The 18353-nt window shown below is 38.4% G+C and overlaps 1 long non-coding RNA gene across 2 annotated transcripts in view; it reads left to right on the top strand.

Annotated features, from left to right (window-relative positions):
- LOC125453281 (uncharacterized) overlaps nt 1-18353 on the top strand; it is a 39128-nt gene that overhangs the window by 3853 nt on the left and 16922 nt on the right. For both annotated transcript variants that reach the window (XR_007247731.2, XR_007247732.2), the window contains one exon: nt 2823-2899. This is a non-coding gene — a long non-coding RNA (uncharacterized LOC125453281). The remainder of the gene's footprint in view (nt 1-2822; nt 2900-18353) is intronic.

Consider the following 18353-nt stretch of genomic DNA (forward strand, 5'->3'; position numbering starts at 1 on the left):
AACCCAGAGTTGGAAATAAACTGCCAAGATGCCAACATTTGTGAAATATGTTGGCGGTTAGAAAAACTCTTTCTAAACCACAGATCCTGATGTATTACAGTTATGCAACATCGATTATAACTAAACATTGTGGTGCAGTTTCTGATGGTTAGGCTTTAGCGCATGCTTCACATAAAAATGTCGTTTGCATAATCACAAATGATTTTACATGAACAAGCAAAAATGTTTTTGTTTGTTTTTCCCTTTTCAAAAAATATTCATTGGCACACATAGATGTGGTAACCTGGAACAGATTCATTAATTTAGCAGGAAGTGAATTTTATCGTATATACAAAAAATAGTAATAACTTTTCGGAAGATCCTCCAGCCGTCCATTTTTTTTTGTATCATTTATTCATTCACGAAGTACGGACACTTCTAGTAAGGCCAACATTTGGTGTCAATTCCAAATTCCCCTTGAGAAATTGGTGGTGATCGATGTTCCATGTGCCTTGTCTACACCCACAGCGTTGTTAGGAGGTAAGCCCCAGGAATTTAGCTCAGCATGAGCGATCAGCAACACAGTTCAAGCCAGGATGGTATGCAACTTCGAGGGGACCTCCCACACATCTGTTGCCCTTGAGCTTCTAGGTGGTAGAGGTCGCAGATTTGCAAGGTACTGTCAAAGATCCTTGGTGAGGTGTTGTGGATTCAATCATGGTAGTAACATATGAATGTCAAGAAAAGGATTAGATTCTCGCTTGTTGGAGATTTTCGTTGCCTTTTGATATTGCCTTGACATTAAATTGCAGTACTGTAGTTGAATCCCTGACTATTAACATCCAGATAGTGAAAGGGACTGTCTATATTAAGACTGCAGCTCCATGAACAAGTCAAAAGCAAAGAACCCTGCACTTAGTGATTGAACTTGATTGAATGTCAGTGAAAATTACTTTAACAAAACTAATTGGAACCATGATTAATTTCATTGATGTGTTCCAAATGAGTTTTCTGTATATTAAATATTTTGTGACCTGGAGAAATGTTCAAAAAAGGACATTGTCCATTTAAGAAAATTAATACAATTTGATCAATCCGTAGAAACATGCACTGTTGACTTATGGGCATTGTGGTCAGGTCTAAATTTGGATGAACTAATGTTAAACCATCATAAAAAGATCTCAAGTTCTTAAATGTGAATAGCTTTTCATTATCTATGACAATTTCCACATCCTTTGGGCTAGTTTGCTCAGTGTCACCTGGAGTGAGCTGACATCATTGCGCAGAGTGGACTCGATGGGCTGAATGGCCTTACTTCCACTCCTATGTCTTATGGTCTTATAAAGTTGTAGAAAGTGAACCTCATTATGTATATTCTGCATTTTGATCCAGACAGATGTATCCATGTAGATTCATGACGTGCTGCTGAAGTGACATGCATAACGATATAAATTAATTCAAAGGAAGAAAAACAGAGTTAGCAAATTTTCCCAAATTTTACCATTGTGACTCTGGTTTAATATACTTAGAAAAAGATGAACAAACTTGTCACTTCTCAAATTTTGCTCATAATGTAATTTTGATGTGAAGAACACTTTGATACTCATGGGATAGTCTTAACAGCTGGTAAGAGCAGATCTCAGATAGTGGGAAGTTCTTCCAATCTTTTAAAGTAGAATATAAGTCTATAGGAGGCGCTTTCAGTGTTAAAGTACTTCATTATCTAGATAGTCAACAAAAACTGAAGAGAAAAGCAATCATTTATCTTGAACAAGATAATCATTATATTAATCACAGCATCATTCCCTGTCATCTCTCTTCTCACTGAGATGAGTCAGGAAGTAGCTTCATAAATAATCCTATAAATTGACATTTTGATTGATCTTCATTGAATCCTTACAGTGTGGAAGCAGGCTATTTGGCCTATTGAGACCACACTGACTGTCCAAAAACCATCCCATTCAGACCAACCCCCTTACCCTATCCCTGTAACCCTGCATTTTTCTTGGCTAATCAACTTAGCATTTACATCCATGAACATTACAAGGCAATTCAGCATGGCCAATCCACCTACACATACATCTTTGGACAACAGGAGGAAACTGGAGCATCTAGAGGAAACCAATGCATACTCAACACAGAGAGTCACCAAAAGTGGAATCAAACCAAGGTCCCTGGTGCTGTGAGGCAGCAATCTAGTCATTGAACCAATGTGCTGTCCCACATTTTGGGACCTTCAGACCTGGACCTGGTACCTGGATGTTTCCCAACCTACATCCAAGATTACATTAGATGTTGATCTGTGTGATTACAAAAATTGCTGCTTTCAAATAAAAACATTTGGTCCTACATGAATATCTTCAATTTGTCCTAACAGAATATGTTCTGTGTACCAAATACCTTTTGTCGCATCAGGTCAGATGGACGTTCTTCATTTTTACATCAATACAGTTTCAGGAGGCATCATTGGTGAATTTAAACAGGCCTCAACGGACATATGCAGTTTTTCATTCAGCAGATTCATTGAATAGCAATCCAGTCCAGGAACACTAGGAACATAATAGCAGAAGGAGACCATTCAACCCACCAAGCCTGCTTTGCCAGATGATATGATGATGCCTGAATATTCAATTAAATGCCTCTTTTACACACTGTCCCCATATGCCTTCACATGTATGTGTTTATTTAGAAATACGACCGTCTCTAGACATACTCAACAACCGAGAATGGTTTTTTTTTTACCTGCATGTACCATTAAGTATTTGTAAGTTTTTAGTGGAGTACCACTCATTGTTCAAAAGTCAAGGGAAAACAATGCTAATTTGCCGAATCTATCTTCATAGGTCAGACCTGCCAACCTGGGAACAAGTCTGGCGAACCTTCATTGTACTCTGTTTGTGGTAATAATATCCGTCCAAAGGTAAGGGAACCAAATCTGTATGTATTTGTCCAGATGCAGTTTAACCAAGTTTCAATCCAACTGAAGGAAGACTTTAGTAGTCTTATACCAAATTCCTTTGCATTAAATACAACTTACATTTAGGCTTCTTAATTGTTTGTTCACCTTTATGTCAGCTTTCAATGACTTAGACAATAGACAATAGGTGCTAGAGTAGGCCATTTGGCCCTTCGAGCCAGCACCACCATTCATTATGATCATGGCTGATCATCCACAATCAGTATCCTGTTCCTGCTTTATCCCCATAACCCTTGATTCCACTATCTTTAAGAGCTCTATCCATCCACTTAGAAAGTGTGCCACAAGCCCTTTGTACATTTAGACTTTTTAACATCCTGCCACTTATAAAATACTCTACTCATCTGCACCACCTAGTGAATGGATAAATTCACTAGGTGGTACACATTATATTCCATCTGTCATATTCTTAAACATTCCTGAAGTTGGACGAAATAGCTTAGAAGCTACTTTTCTCGTCCTCACAGCAAGCACTTAATTTTGTGTCTTCTGTAAATGTGGAAACATTATATTTGGTCTTCACCTTCAAATCAATGCAATATATTGTGAATAGCTGGGGCCAAATGCTGATCCTGTAGGACTTCACTAATCACTGTCTGCCCTCGTGAGAATAGTCCATTTGTTCCTACTCTCAGTTTTCTGTCTGTTAGTCAATCTTTAATCCATACCAATACATTACTTACTATTCCATGCACTTTAATTTTGCTAACCAAACTTTTGCAGTGGCCTTTATGAAAAACCTTCTGAAAATTTAAGCCTACTTCATTCCACTTTTCAATTGTGTTTGTAATTACTTCAAAATACTACAGGCTCATTAACTATGACTCCCCTGCCAATACACAAATTCTTGCTGACTCTGGTCAATCGGATTGTTATCCAAATGTTTATTTATCGCATCATTCATGACAGTTTGCACCATTTTTCCTGCTACTGATATACAATTAATAGGTCTGCAGTTTCCTGTTTTCTCTATCCTGGCTTTATTAAATAGCAGGACATTTTCTGACTTCTAATCCTTAGGTATTATTTTAGACTCAGTAGAATTTTGGAAGATGGACACAGTGCATCATCTATCTCAAAAGCAAGCAATTTGTTTGATCCCAGGATGTAGAACATCAAGTCCCAGTGACTCATCAACCTTCAGTCCCATTAATTTTTCTAATACAGTGTTCTTACTGATATAAATTTCATTTAATTCTTCATTTTCGTTGTCCCTTTCGATCTAAAATACTGGCAGATTTTTTTTATTCATTCCTCAGTGAAAGCAGACACAGGAAAATCATTCAACTTTTCTGTGATTTCTCTAATACCTGTTATAAAATATCTTTACTCTGTTTATAAGGGCCCACCTTTATCTTTGCTAGATGCTTCCATTTTACTGGCCTGTATAAACTTTTAAGACTTTTTTTACTAGTTTATATTCATATTCTCAATTTCTTCATCAGTTTGTTGGTCCTCTTTTGGTGTAGTCTAAATCTCCCAATCCTCAGGTTTATTACTATTTCTGGCAATTTTGTAAGATTGTACAGCATTCAAACAGTCCAGGTTTGGGTTTAATTTGTTTATCTCAATAAAACCAAAGACTGTACAGACTTAATGGGGGAATCCTCACCTGATGTAATACCAGGGTTCATGATCACTCTGCATTTATTATTTGAATGGATATTCACATGTTTATACAGAGAAACATCAGTTGCCTGCTCAGAGTTCAACCTTATGGGAGACATGTCATGTGTGATAGAGCAATCATGTTTCCTCTTTGTCAATGCAGATAATTACATTGCTTCATTTGGGTAAATTAACCTTACAGGCCTCTACTTCATGTAACCCAGCCTATACTATGCAATTTGGTTAAATTTAAGTTTACAATTTATTTTGTAACCTATAAATTTGTCACATGCATAGCTACATCACTCCTTCACAGGTTAGCTCATTAGAAATACAACAAACTGCTTGTCGACAGCATTATTTAGGCTGTCACTGACACTCATGTTATCTAAGTCCTTTAGGATCCATCAAACACTTCAACAAAGAGGTTATAAATGAATTTATCCAGGTATCCCTCAATACTAGAATATCCAAATTGCTATACACATAATTTGGTACTGATGCAAGCCATCACAATTTTATTAATGAATAAGGAACTGTAAGACTTGAATACTAACAATACAATTCCTAATCCTGCCCAATCCCCTTAGTTGCTACAATATTTCTTTAGAGTTTGGGGTAATTTTTGTTGGATTTGTAATGTTGTTGTCCTCTCTCTCTCAAATCACATGGTCACTTGGTCTCAGCCTTTGCCACACTAGTCATTTTTTCTTCATTATCAGATGGTCCAAGAGATTGATCTGTAGTTGAGCCTTGTTTTTATACTTTTTGGATGGTTTTTCAAACTTTTCTATAGCTCTAACCAGTCAGAAGCACTCACTTAATAGTTCAAAACACATGTAAATTGTTTGGATAGCTTGCTAATATTTGTTTCTTTGAATAGCAGGGCCTGGTTGCCTTTCTGTTTTTTTTGGTTGAAAATATGCATTCCTCCGTTGACGATACATTGTTGGGAATACTTCTGTCAAGGATGACAACGAGTTGTGCCCTTTTACACAATGCTGATGTCATTAGCGTCTGATTGCTATGTTTCCACTGTGTCTAGTTTCAGGGCTTGCAATTTACTTGGCCAACATGTCCCATACACAGCATAACTTGTTGTTCAGCCAAGTCAGCAATCTACTTGTGGTTTAGTAGCTCTTAGGCTGCTACACCTATTTTTACCCATCATTTACATATATTTTACATTAAACATTATTTTAATTTACAACTCCATCTTTACCTAATTTTTATCATATTTTTCTTCTGAGAGAAATAACAGGCACTGGTGATCTGCAACTGCATACACAGGAGTGTTGTTAAATCCAGGTAATGTGAGGCTAACCTGCCTACTGAAGAACTAGAGAATGAGGTTTGTGCTGCTTCCTTTGGGGAACACAGAGAGTCAAGAAATTTTATGGCCAGTCTCTTCTCTGATCATGGGGCTGCCAGATCACTTGATCAAAAATTGGGTTCCTTGCAACAAAAAAGGAATTGCTTGGAAGTCCGCAGGCAAATACAAATCCAAGCCTTAGCATGATTTTAAGTGGGCTTTAACTGTCCATGGAAGGGCCTTATTTGGCATCAGGACAGGAGGAAGGGAAGGGTGCTGATGAGAAAGGCATCTAGACTGGAATTAAAAATTTAGACATTCTAGCGGTGGGGAGGCAGGAGGCAGCAGCTAAAACTCTCCTGCTCAATAATATATCTCCAGCATCTTCCAAGTGTTCCTCAGGCAGGCATTAAATCCTCCATAGACAATGCTTGTGTGACATGTTTGGTCAAGTTTGCTCCATATTGAAAGTAAAACAACCTCTGATTGGCTTCTGTTTCTGTTGGTATTGAGATAAAAAAATCAGGACATGGATATAGATAACCATGAGCTCACGAGGTGGTCGAAATACTCATTGTAATGTCACCTATTATAGATGATTATTGCTGACACACTATTTAGACAATAGAATTGATAGCTCACTTGCTGTCAGTGAATGCAAAGAGGGAGACCAATTCTGCACTAATCAAGTTGTGTATTTGAACAGTAAACTTAGGAGAAAAATCAGAAGGGTATTAATCAACACATAGAATATGATTCTCCAATAAATACAGAAAATGGTAGAAATGATCAGTGAGTCTGAGAACAGAAGCAGAGTTAAAGCTACCTATTATCAGAAATTTTAAATTAACAGAAACAAAAGTTTGGTTTTACAAGGATTAGGTGACACATTTCACCAATTTCCTACCTTGGCAGTAAAGCTGAAAATTATCACAAGTACAGTGTCAATCTTTCACACACACTGTACGTAGTTGTGGAACATTTGTTTCTGCAACGCACTTGACAAAGTTGGGGAAGAGCAATTACAGGTCTAAATGTTAATGTTTGCTGTAAAATTGCTTGGTGAGCACACTATACCTTCTACTTCCCTGTTGTTGCTACCATGGGGCTCAATCCATTTTGATGTATGGATAGGAAAGCTGTTTGTAAAAAAAAAATTGCATTAGCAGAGCTTGGCAGATGTGGAGATTGGGATGTGTGCTGTTCGTTAGTTCCTCCATGGATCCAATTGACAGCCCAGTGCTATCTTGGGGACAGGGTGAAATGGGGTTGAAGTTTGGGGTGGAGAGGAGGTGGTGGGTGAGATAGAGGTGGTCAGTAAGTAAAGGGTGCAGTATTCCTATATTTGCCCAGACCTAACAACAGTAAGAAATGAAAATGGTATCAGCCACTTTCGTTGACTTTATTAGGCCACTCAACACTTCATTGTCTTATCTTTATAATTTCACATTCTATTTGGTTCCTATTATGTGTCCTAAAGCCAAGATTCATGTGATTGAAATGTCTTTTTGCAGAAAACAGGCTGGCATTCCTGGTACCCAGCTAAAGGACATTAAGACAGTACCAAATTGAGTGCAAGTGTAAATTGGATTGTTTTGGGCTGAAAGGTGGAATGCAACATTCATGCTAAACAAATGCCAGACAATGACCACCTCCAATAAGAGAAAATCAAACCATTGCTGTTACCATCATTGAATCCTCCACTATTAACATCCTGGGGGTTAACATTGATCAGAAACTGAAATGGTCAAGCTACATAAATACAATGGCTGCAAGACCAGGTGAGATGCTCGGAAATTGCAGCAAGTAACTCACTTCCTGGCTTCCTAAAGCCTTTCCACCATCTGAAAGGCGCAAGTACATAAAAGTGCATTCAACCCCTCAAGCCTGCTCTTCCATTCAATAAAATCATGACCAATGTGTGGCCTAACTGTGTAAGCCTGCCTTGGGCCCATATCCATTTATTTTGTTACTTAATAAAAAAAATTGGTTACCTCAGATTTAAATTTAACAATTGAATTAGAATCAACTGTCATTTAAAGAAGAGAGTTCCAAACCTCCATATTCTTTGCATGAGGCAGTGCTTTCTAACTTTTCTCCTGAATGGCCTGGCCCTAACTCTTAGACTATGCCTCCAATTCTAGTATCTTTCATCAGTCAGTGGATATAGTTTATGTTTATCTACCCTGTATTCCCTGTTAGTATCCTGAAAACCTGAATTAGATCACCAACCAACCTTTTAAATTCTTGAGAATAAAGGCCTAATTTGATTAATCTCCCCGCATAATTTAATCCCCGAAATCCATCCATGTAAACCTGCGCTGAACTCCGCCCAGGACCGAAACATCCTTCCTACGATGCAGTGTTCAGATTTGCCGATGGTACACTAGGTGGGGTCTAACTAGCATTTTGTATAATTGCAGCACAACATTTGCATCCTTATACTCCACACCTTGAGAAGTTGAAGAAGTGAAAGGTATGACGGAATACTTCAAATTTACTTGGATTAACGCAGAAAGCTTGACACCATCCAGAGCAAAACAGCTCCCTTGATTGCATCACATTGACAAATATCCACTCCTCCTGCCACTGATACTCAGTAGTTGCAACAAAAACAAGGTTGCTGGAAAAACTCAGCAGGCCTGGCAGCATCTGGTCCGCCTGAAACATTAACTCTTTTTTTTTCCTTCACAGATGCTGCCAGACCTGCTGAGTATTTCCAGCAACTTTGTTCTTGTTCCTGATTTGCAGCATCTGCAGTTCTTTCAGTTTTTACTCCATAGTAGCAATGTGTGCAACCTATAAGGTGCGCTGTTGAAATTGACCAAAGATCCTGAGATTACATCTGTCAAACCCAGAATCTCTACCACCTAAAAGGACAAGGGCAGCACATATGTGGGAACACTTGGAAATATATCTTCATATCTTCAGTGGGGCTGTGTAAAAATCCTGAAATCCCCTCTCTGATAGCAGTGTACGCCCAACTACAGCACATAGATTGAAGCAGTTCCAGAAGGCAGCTCAATACCATCTTCTCAAAAGCAACTAGGGATGGGCCCAACTAAAGATGTCCACATCGCACGAGTGAATAGAAAAGTGAACAATTGTTGGACAGCCACAGTACAAGTCAGATCCACACTTGTGTTGGAACTTTGCACCTACTAATAAGTCTATATCATGAGCCACTAAATTAAAGTCTTAAATATTATTGATAATGATTACCAGAAGCAATAAAAGAGAACTCTCACTGACAAATTTGCATCAGGACATTGAAATTATTGTGCTCAAAAGATGTATTACAGTATGTAGGTATATTCCATGATTTCATACATTGATTGGTATACTGTTTTATCCCATGTTGTTAATAGTGATAGAATTACTTATAAGTAATGTATTATCATTACCCATAATATAAAAATGTGCTTGCAAGGATATTTTCATGATATGAAAGTTGCAGAATTTATTTTAGAATCATTCAAATATAGTTAAATTTAGACTGTATAATTAGCACTCTGTTCCTAATGAAACAGAATATTCATTTGGAAAGGGATCATTCTTCGAGATAACAACTTCATCATTTTAGTTTTCTTTGTGGAGGCTTGTGTCTTGTATTGTTATAGTAAAATATTTTGCTTATGATGACTGAGATAAGCCTCTACCCCTCTATAGCTAAGCAGAACATAGTATGGCGAGGTCAGTTATTCTTTATTTTGGTTTCTGTAAATTGTTATGATCCCACCACCCCCCACCCCAAAACAAATCTGAAATGGAAAGAAATGATCTTTAGTTTTAGTAATTGGATTCCTATAAACATATTACATTGACTTATCATATTAGAACTTAAACAAGCAGAAAGAAAACAAAAAGTTTTTTGCCTGTGGTGTAATTTCTGCAGGTACTAGGATATCCCTTGATGGTACAAAACATAGCCATTACTTCTGTCACTCTTTTAACAGGTTAGTTTATTGTGAAGGGAGTGCTAATTACTTTGGGAGTTCCCACACTTTCAAAATATTGACATATCAATTAAGAAAGCTCCCCTTCAATGTTCTACTTCAACTACTTTGTATTTATCTTACAAGGCAAGATGATGTTCCAATGAGATTGTACAGTCAGTAATTCAGTCAGATAGACAAATGAACGCCTTGATTTGGTCCTTAGTCTGTACATGATCATATGAGTCTAGATAGGCCAGTAATGTGGAAGTTATTAATGCCTTCACAATTCTTTGATGCAAAGGGGGTCGGGGTTGAGGCAGGGGTGGAGGGGCAAGTCACTCCAGATTTTTTCCACAATAATCCATTTGTGAAGTTACATGGAGTGAAGAAAAGGTAGAACTCGACTCAATTGCAATGCTTCCCCTTGATTGACAAGCCTGCTAAAACAGGATCCACATTTCAATCACTGCTATTTCAATCACATATCAGAAAGTGACTGATGGCTATGTAATCAAGAAAAAAAATCAAACCTTGAAAATAAACAAGCAAGAGACTAATTTGACAAGCAAAAACATGGCTTGAAATTCGGTTACCATTATATAGTATTTGGCATGAGTCACCAGAAGGGATGAGACTGCTTCCTGAAGACGGTTGTTTTTGCATTTTATGCAGTTTTTAGTCCGATCAGTGACCTGACTCCTGAAAGATTTGTTGGTTTTGTACTTTTGACCTTCTGCAACTGTTCGGTGTTCATATCAGAAATAGTGTCATAACAGTACCATTGAACAGTTCTTGAACTAATCACAACACACCAGTAACAACCAGAGATAGTAGGGACTGCCAATGCTGGAGAATCTGAGATAACAAGGTGTAGAGCTAGATGAACACAGCAGGCCAAGCAGCATCAGAGGAGCAGGAAAGCTGACATTTCCAGCCTAACCCTTCTTCAGAAATTTCTGAAGAAGAGCCAATGCCTGAAATGTCAGCTTTCCTGCTCCTCTGATACTGCTTGGCCTGCTGTGTTCATCCACCTCGACACCTTGTTATCCCAGTAACAAGCAGTTTGTTTGTGTTTTGGACAGTTTGCGTTCCAAACATACCCATCTGTTGGGGACAATTCAGTCTTCCTGGTTGGAATGGCATCAGAACTGTTGTTGTCAGATGAGATTCCATGCTATCAGCTTGGGAGTTCTGATTCGATCAAGTCAGCACATGGTTACAACTGCAATATGCTTCCCATTCTTCTTCAAATCTGCAGGGAACTCTATGGCTGTCCATCATCCTCTTGTCCTAAGGGGACGTCAGATATAAAGTGCTACCATGTTCCTAATACAAAACTGCTATTTTATGTTGCATGCAGATTTCTGGCTGTTCAGCAGTGGTAACTGGGCAAGGGAAAATTAACTGATATGCTCATCCTACCCCACTTTGAAGGAAGGAAGCTTAAATATTTTGCAGGAAGAATGACAGCAAAGGAAGTTAATCATATGGTTGGGGGAATCCTCCATAATACCAGAACATGCAATAGCATTTACAAAAAACATGGGAATGAAAACAGAAAAATTCTCTAGTCATAAAATTTTGAAGTTAAATCTGAGCACTGTTTCCTAAAGCCAACAAGGGCCCTGACTATAAACCACATGTCACAAAAACTATGTTCTATCCATACACCAGAGCAGTAGATACAGTGTTAGATTAACAAATCTTTCTAATTTACCATTTTCCCTCCTCCTGTTTGTCTTTGAATATCTTAGGTTGAGATTGCATCCTGTACCCCTAATATGTTAACTCTTCAGGTTTTGATATTTTGCAGTATGCAAATACATAGATGTCATTAGAGATAAGACCATATTGTTCAAACAATCTTGGTGGAATCTCCCTCAGCATGTCCGACTAGGAGATCAGGTGGAGGTAGCTTGAATTAGCCTGGACGTTTCTCAAGGGCTTTATGATTAATGTTGAATGTTATCCTCAGTCCTAGCAGGCATCTCTTCGTTCTCCCTGCTCCTTCACAAGTAATGGTAGTTCATCTACTGCAAAATGAAGGCTTCACACTATGTGAAAAAAAAACAACACTGTGCTCATTCATTGCTGCAGTTAGCTTTCCATGTCAGGTTATAGTCATTACCCTGCCAGATAAATTTAACACTGCAACTATTTTCTAAATATCAGTGGAGTTCTCCCTGTGACCAAACCGGTCTAAATGTCATGTTTAAAAGGGTGACAAATCATAGCACCTAACAAGTTGCAGATAGCAAAAGCAAGGATCCTGAAAAATATGCAAGTAGATCCATCTGTATGGACAGACTGCCAATGTCCTAAGGCTTCATTTCAGATTGAACTTACATCCCTTCTACAAATATAGGACTGTAGGAATGACAAAAGGCATTCCTGTGATGGCAATCAGCATTACAAATAGAAATGCTCAAACACGGAGCAATGATTGTGGCATTGTCTGTTTTATGTGCAGTGAGAAGATTTTATAAAATGAATCAGTAATAATCGTCAATGATGAAGTTCACTTTAATTAGAAGGGGGCTTCAATTAAAATAAAAATCAAGTGGTGTAAGACAGTTGTCAGTTGAATATCATTCATTAACACTGTTGCATAAAGGTGAAACAACCCGACAGAGTACATTGTCAATAAACTAACCTTCGTGTACTTTTGCAATGTATCATAATATACATTATTGCATCAGTACCATTTTTAAGTCAAATCAGCAAATTGTCAGGCTTTTTGAGAGTACTCTGTTAGGATTGTAAACAACATTAATTTTATGTTTATTTTCTGTGGAATATGTAATGGCATTTTATTAATGTTTAAAGTAGTTTTAATGCTGTTCCACTTTGCCAAGCTTATGTAATATTCAATACTTCCTATCGATCATATTGATTTTGAAAAGCTAATGTTGATATTTGCCATTCATTTCTCATTCTCCAAACTATCAAAACAAAGCAATAATACATGTTAAAAAAATGTCAATTAGGCAACTACACCCCTGGATAGTTGACAATATGTTGGGTGTATTACAGTCAATAATTACTATAAGAACAGTTTTGGAACAAATGCATTTTATAATAAAATGATCATTAAAAGGGAATGAGTAGTTCTGAGGAAACATCCTCACCAGAGAGTCTAGCAAAGATTAGCTGCAAAATGGTCCTTTGCAAATTGAATTGTCAGTATGTTCCAAAAAAAAATACAATCTATATAAAAAGTGATGCTTTTAGTTTCCTCTGTGTCTCTTTAACTAGCACTGGCATTGATATCACAGCTTGGCAGAGAGTTAATGTAAATAAATATCTGTACTATAAATAATTAATATTCACAACTCTGTAATCAAGCAAGAACAAAATAAATGCTATGATTTGAACGGTTATCATTTTTCAGCAAAGTTTCTGCTTTGGGGTCACCCACTGAGGCAATGCATCATATTGGTACCGAGTACACAGCTGGGATAATGTCTACTCTGTCAATGTTGAATAATGAATTTTACATACTAGTGTCCTTTATTTAGCCTGGCATTTCACTGTAAGGACTAAACCAACTGCTCTCAACATACATTTTTTAATTCACTAATGGGACCTGGTTTTCAGTGGCTGGCCAGCATTTAGTGCCCATCTATAGTTGCCTTAGAGAAGGCAATAATGAGCTCCATCCTTGAACCAATGCAGTCCACGATCTGACTTTGAAGAGAGCTGTCACAAGCTCTGTGCTGTAGATTTAACTTTTTCCAATGTAAATTTTATTTTAGCACGCAGGGAATTTCTGTCATCCAACAAGTGATCAGAAAGATTACATGGCCAATCACAATTGAGAATTCTCTTAGAAAGCAAAACCAGTTTTGTCATTCACATTATTTAATTTTATAATGAAGACAGTATCATACACCTAGGATTAAAGTAGAAGCTGATATTTCAAAAATCAAATTTAAAATACAATATTTTTTTTCTAAATAATCAACATTGTTTCTAGAAAGGAGAGATTTAACATTCTACAAAGGTAAGATTGGTTTGTCAGGAGGATCTGGGATTCCTTCACTCCAGAGGAGCTGTATGGGAACACTAGATTTGATTTTGCATTCCATACAACAAGTTGCCTTCACCAACCATTATTTTTCTTCTTTCATTCATCTGGGCTGCCCCATCAGTGTGTCTCCTTGGCCAGATCCACCACAAATAACATTTCCATGAAATATTTATACAAAATCATTTTCATATATATCAACAGAAACACATTTTATGCATTGACTTTATTCAATCCCTGGTCCTGTGGATGACTTTGCCAGTGCTGGTGTTCCTATAGAGTGTGTCTTCAGTAACTACCTCATCTCTGGTAGAAAGCTACTAACTGTCAATGGTTGTCATCGGCCTTAAGAGGTGACCTTGAGCAGCTCTAGCCCTTAAGACCCCAGCTTTGGACTTGAACAATTCAGAGCCATGACTACTTACACAGGGTGACCGCTAAGCAGTCTGCTGAAGGATTGATCGCTAGTTTGCTTCAAAATCCTTTAGGCCTCTGTGAGATTCCACAGCCATGATTGCAATAGTGGGGTGGCTTCCATCTACACTGCAGCAAAATCTGAGACAGTGAACAACAGATGCTGCATCATGGCTGATTCTGCAGAGCATGGAGTCAGCCACTGCCTTGATGCTGGAAAACGGACTCCAACTGCATGCACTGCCCTCTGGCATATTGGAACCAGACTTCACTGTATTCCTTGATAGATGACAGAATATTTTCCAGCAGATCGTGCCAGATAACCAGGCATCTTACAAAGTACCCTCATTGGCCTTCTACCCTGCTGAAATCCTGACCTTAATTCCCAATAGTAGAACATGCCTGTGATCTACACTTACACAGAGCTGGGACACAACTAAACCCTTCTCCTTGGCCCAGCTACAGCTCACTTGTGACTCATCACATACCGATCCAAATTCTATACTCACCTCCCATTTTTGCCCACAGAAAATGCATGCATTTGAAACAATGAGTATCAAATTAATTAGCAGGGCTTTTTCACTAATGCTAAAGTGTGAAGCTAGATGAACACAGCAGGCCAAGCAGCATATCAGGAGCACAAAAGCTGACATTTGGTCTAGGCCCGAAACGTCAGCTTTTGTGCTCCTGAGATGCTGCTTGGCCTGCTGTGTTCATCCAGCTTCACACTTTATTATCTTGGATTCTCCAGCATCTGCAGTTCCCATTATCACTTTTTCACTGATGCACTGGTTTTCCTCTCCCTCTTTCTCCTAGGGATGCTCAGCACTGTCAAAGGAGCCATCTCTCGGATGAGACCATAATCAAAACCCCTTCTGTCTGCTCAGATGGATCTAAAAGAAGTCAAGGCGCTCTTTTGAAGGTGTCCTGGCCAAATGACATTCTCAAACATCATCACAAAAACTAGATTAAGCTGGTCATTTATCACATTGCTGTCTGTCAGAATTTGCTGAATAAAAAATGGCTTCCTCATGTCGAACATTACACCAGCTACTGAACTTCAAAAACAACTTTGATGGCCATAAGGCTCTTTGAGACTTCCAATGTCCCTTTCGTTGGATATTAATAATGAGCTAATCTTATCACCTGGAATTTAAGATTCACTCCTATTAAAACAGTGGTTGAAAGTTCACACGGTCAGAAAATGAAATCCCAAACAGGTAATTTCTGGGATCAAAATTTACCCACGTCCAAAACACAACACAAAGCCAATTCCAAAAGTTAATTTTTTTACAAATCAAATTTTTGAATCAACATTTCACAGATTTTTGCTTTACACAACCACCGATAATTTCTTAAAAGGACATTACATTAAACATAGAGAGAGCAAGAACTGCAAATGCTGGAGTCTGAGATAACACAGTATAGAGCTGGAGGAAAACAGCAGCCCAGGAGCAGGAGAGTTCACCATGTTTAAACTACAGCCCAATGGCCGAAACATTGCTTTTTTGCAATTTTTGAAATCTCCCCACCCCTAGCCTCATCCCATGTCCAAGCGTTTGTCTCATCCCTGCCTCCTTGACCTGACACAATCTGTTCATCTTCTCTCCCATCCAGGTGTCCAATCCCCTCCACTCCCATCTGCACTCACCTATCACAATCCCACCTACCTTCCCCAGCCCTGTGCCTCCTCTCTCTATTTATTTCCCAGCTCCCTTTCGCCTCCCCATTTCTGAAGAAGGGTCCCAACCCAAAACATCAACTTTTGTTCTCCTCTGATTCTGCCTGGCCTGCTGTGTTCCTCCAGCTCCACACTGTGTTATCTCTTACATTAAACATACATGTTCCACACCAAGACAGGCACACACCACACTTTAAATCACCAGAGATTCACAAAATGCAAGCAAAAACTTCGAAGTATCCCGAGATCTCAAGTTCCAGGGAACAAAAAGACACAAATTATACAATACAGCATTTAGCAACCAACGAAGATGCATTAAAACCAGATCACAAAGAGATGACTCTTCTACAAGGTTCAGTGCACTTGCACTTGCAAAACCTGGCGCCCAGTCCTCTCTTTTTCTGCCAAATACTTTCTTCTATTCTTTTGGGGGTACTAATTGAGCTAACATATTCGCTATGGACCCAAACCCAGAGCCTGCCACATTCCATCCTGGAATACAAAAGGTCTCCAGAGCATCAGGCTGCTTTATCCTTCTCTTAAACATTTTCCCAACCCCATCCTCATCACCAAAAATGTCTTGGATCGCAGGGTGTATCCAAGTGGTTATTTTGGATTTGATTGAATGTAGCTAACAGAACACTCAACAATAGCAATTTGCTTAAATATGAACATTTATTAAGTAATTACCAAATCCAAAAAAGGAACATTTATTAAATAAATAAAAAAGAAAAAGACATTAAGCTTCATGCCCTTATGCCCAGGGGACCCCTCAGACAACAGCTTGTCTGGAGGCTGAGGCTGTTCCTAGCACTGTTCGCGATCCTGGCCTATCAAAATATCAACTAGAACTGAATTTGGCTTCCGGATCAATTAAAGGCCTCCCTGGTTAAAATCTTGATATGTGACATTCTCTCCAATTTTCCCATTTTCTGCTCCAGGGCCAGCGTAACACCTGGTAACAGACTGTCAAAATAAAGGCTAAGCCATTGAATCCAATTCTATCTGAGCCCAATCTTACCATTATTAGTTCAAGAATTGAGCCCTTCTAACTATACCACCTGAGATCCACAAATCCCAGAGACTGAACCAGACAGTTCTGCTTTTTGATTTAAGTAGACGCTAAATAAACTTCTGTTTAAGATTACTAAAAATAAAGGCACTGTTACCAGTATTAGTGGATTAAGGCCAAACACATTTATGTGTTATATCACTGTCTGCTATTAATTGAAATTGACAGATTAAATAAACATAATAATTGTTGGGCTAAAATCGTACAAAACTACAATACTGCAGAGGCTGGAAATCTGAAATAACAACAGAGAAAGAAACTGGAAAAAATCAACAGATCAGGCAATATCTGTTATGAAAATCAAAGTCAATGTTTCAGGTTAATGACTTTTCACGTTAACAGAAGAGTATTGTAAACTGTTTGCAGAACTTCTTGATAATACTGGAAGTATTTTCGAAAAAAAACACCCTCAAACACTAAAGTGCTCAATGTCTGGCAAAACAAACTCATGATTTTTTTTATTTGCCTGTACAGGTACATTGGTACTTAAATGGCAAATAAACTTTAATTGCCTGGTAATAATCGTGACTTGAAAAACTATTATAAAACAAATTTTGCAACAAACAATTTGGACACAAAGTACTTGACTTTGTCTCCATCATCTGGCATCTTCAGGAATTGCTTTATCACAGTTGTGACAATTGCACACAGAAAGTTAGGGAAGGCTCCAGATCATTTGATTAACCATCCTTCGCTTTGAAAAGGCATTTGGTGAGGATGTCATTAAGAGGTCCAGGTGGTTGTCTTAGTTTTTCTGTCATTTTGAATCTGTAGTGAGCTATAACAGAGTGAAATTACTTTTTCCTACACACAGCAAACTCCTGTTACCAGACAAGAGTTAACTTAATTCCCTTGTTGCCTCGTGGTGGTTTTACTCACTGAAGCATTTTAAGCCGTTGAATTGCCTATTGATGTTTATTTTACCATCACATTAACAATTTAATGTCATCAAAACATGATACTGCACAACACTTGGAGAGTCAGCCACCTGCAGTTGAAGTTGATTTCCACAACCTTCAGAGGTTGGGATATGCTTGGGTTTCTTCTTTGACTTTATACCTTAACAACAGATCTCTCCAGCAGCAATGACTGGGGCCGCCAAGGTCCCAAAGACTCTGCCGAGTGCCTGGTTATTTTGCCTCGGCAGAACAGAGAAAAACATTTGTAGCTACCCTCTGAGAGTGCTGCAGGGTATGAAGATGGAGATGCCCTCACTTTCCCCTTGCAGCCTCAACTGTGGCTTCTTTCACTGTGTGTGTGGGAGTGGTTCATCCTGAGATTTCCGCAGTGCTAGCACTCTGATTGGGTTTGTAGCATGGAAAGCCAATCTGCCATCTATAACATG

Source organism: Stegostoma tigrinum, chromosome 6 (genome assembly GCF_030684315.1).
Source record: "Stegostoma tigrinum isolate sSteTig4 chromosome 6, sSteTig4.hap1, whole genome shotgun sequence".
Classification (NCBI taxonomy): Eukaryota; Metazoa; Chordata; class Chondrichthyes; order Orectolobiformes; family Stegostomatidae; genus Stegostoma; species Stegostoma tigrinum.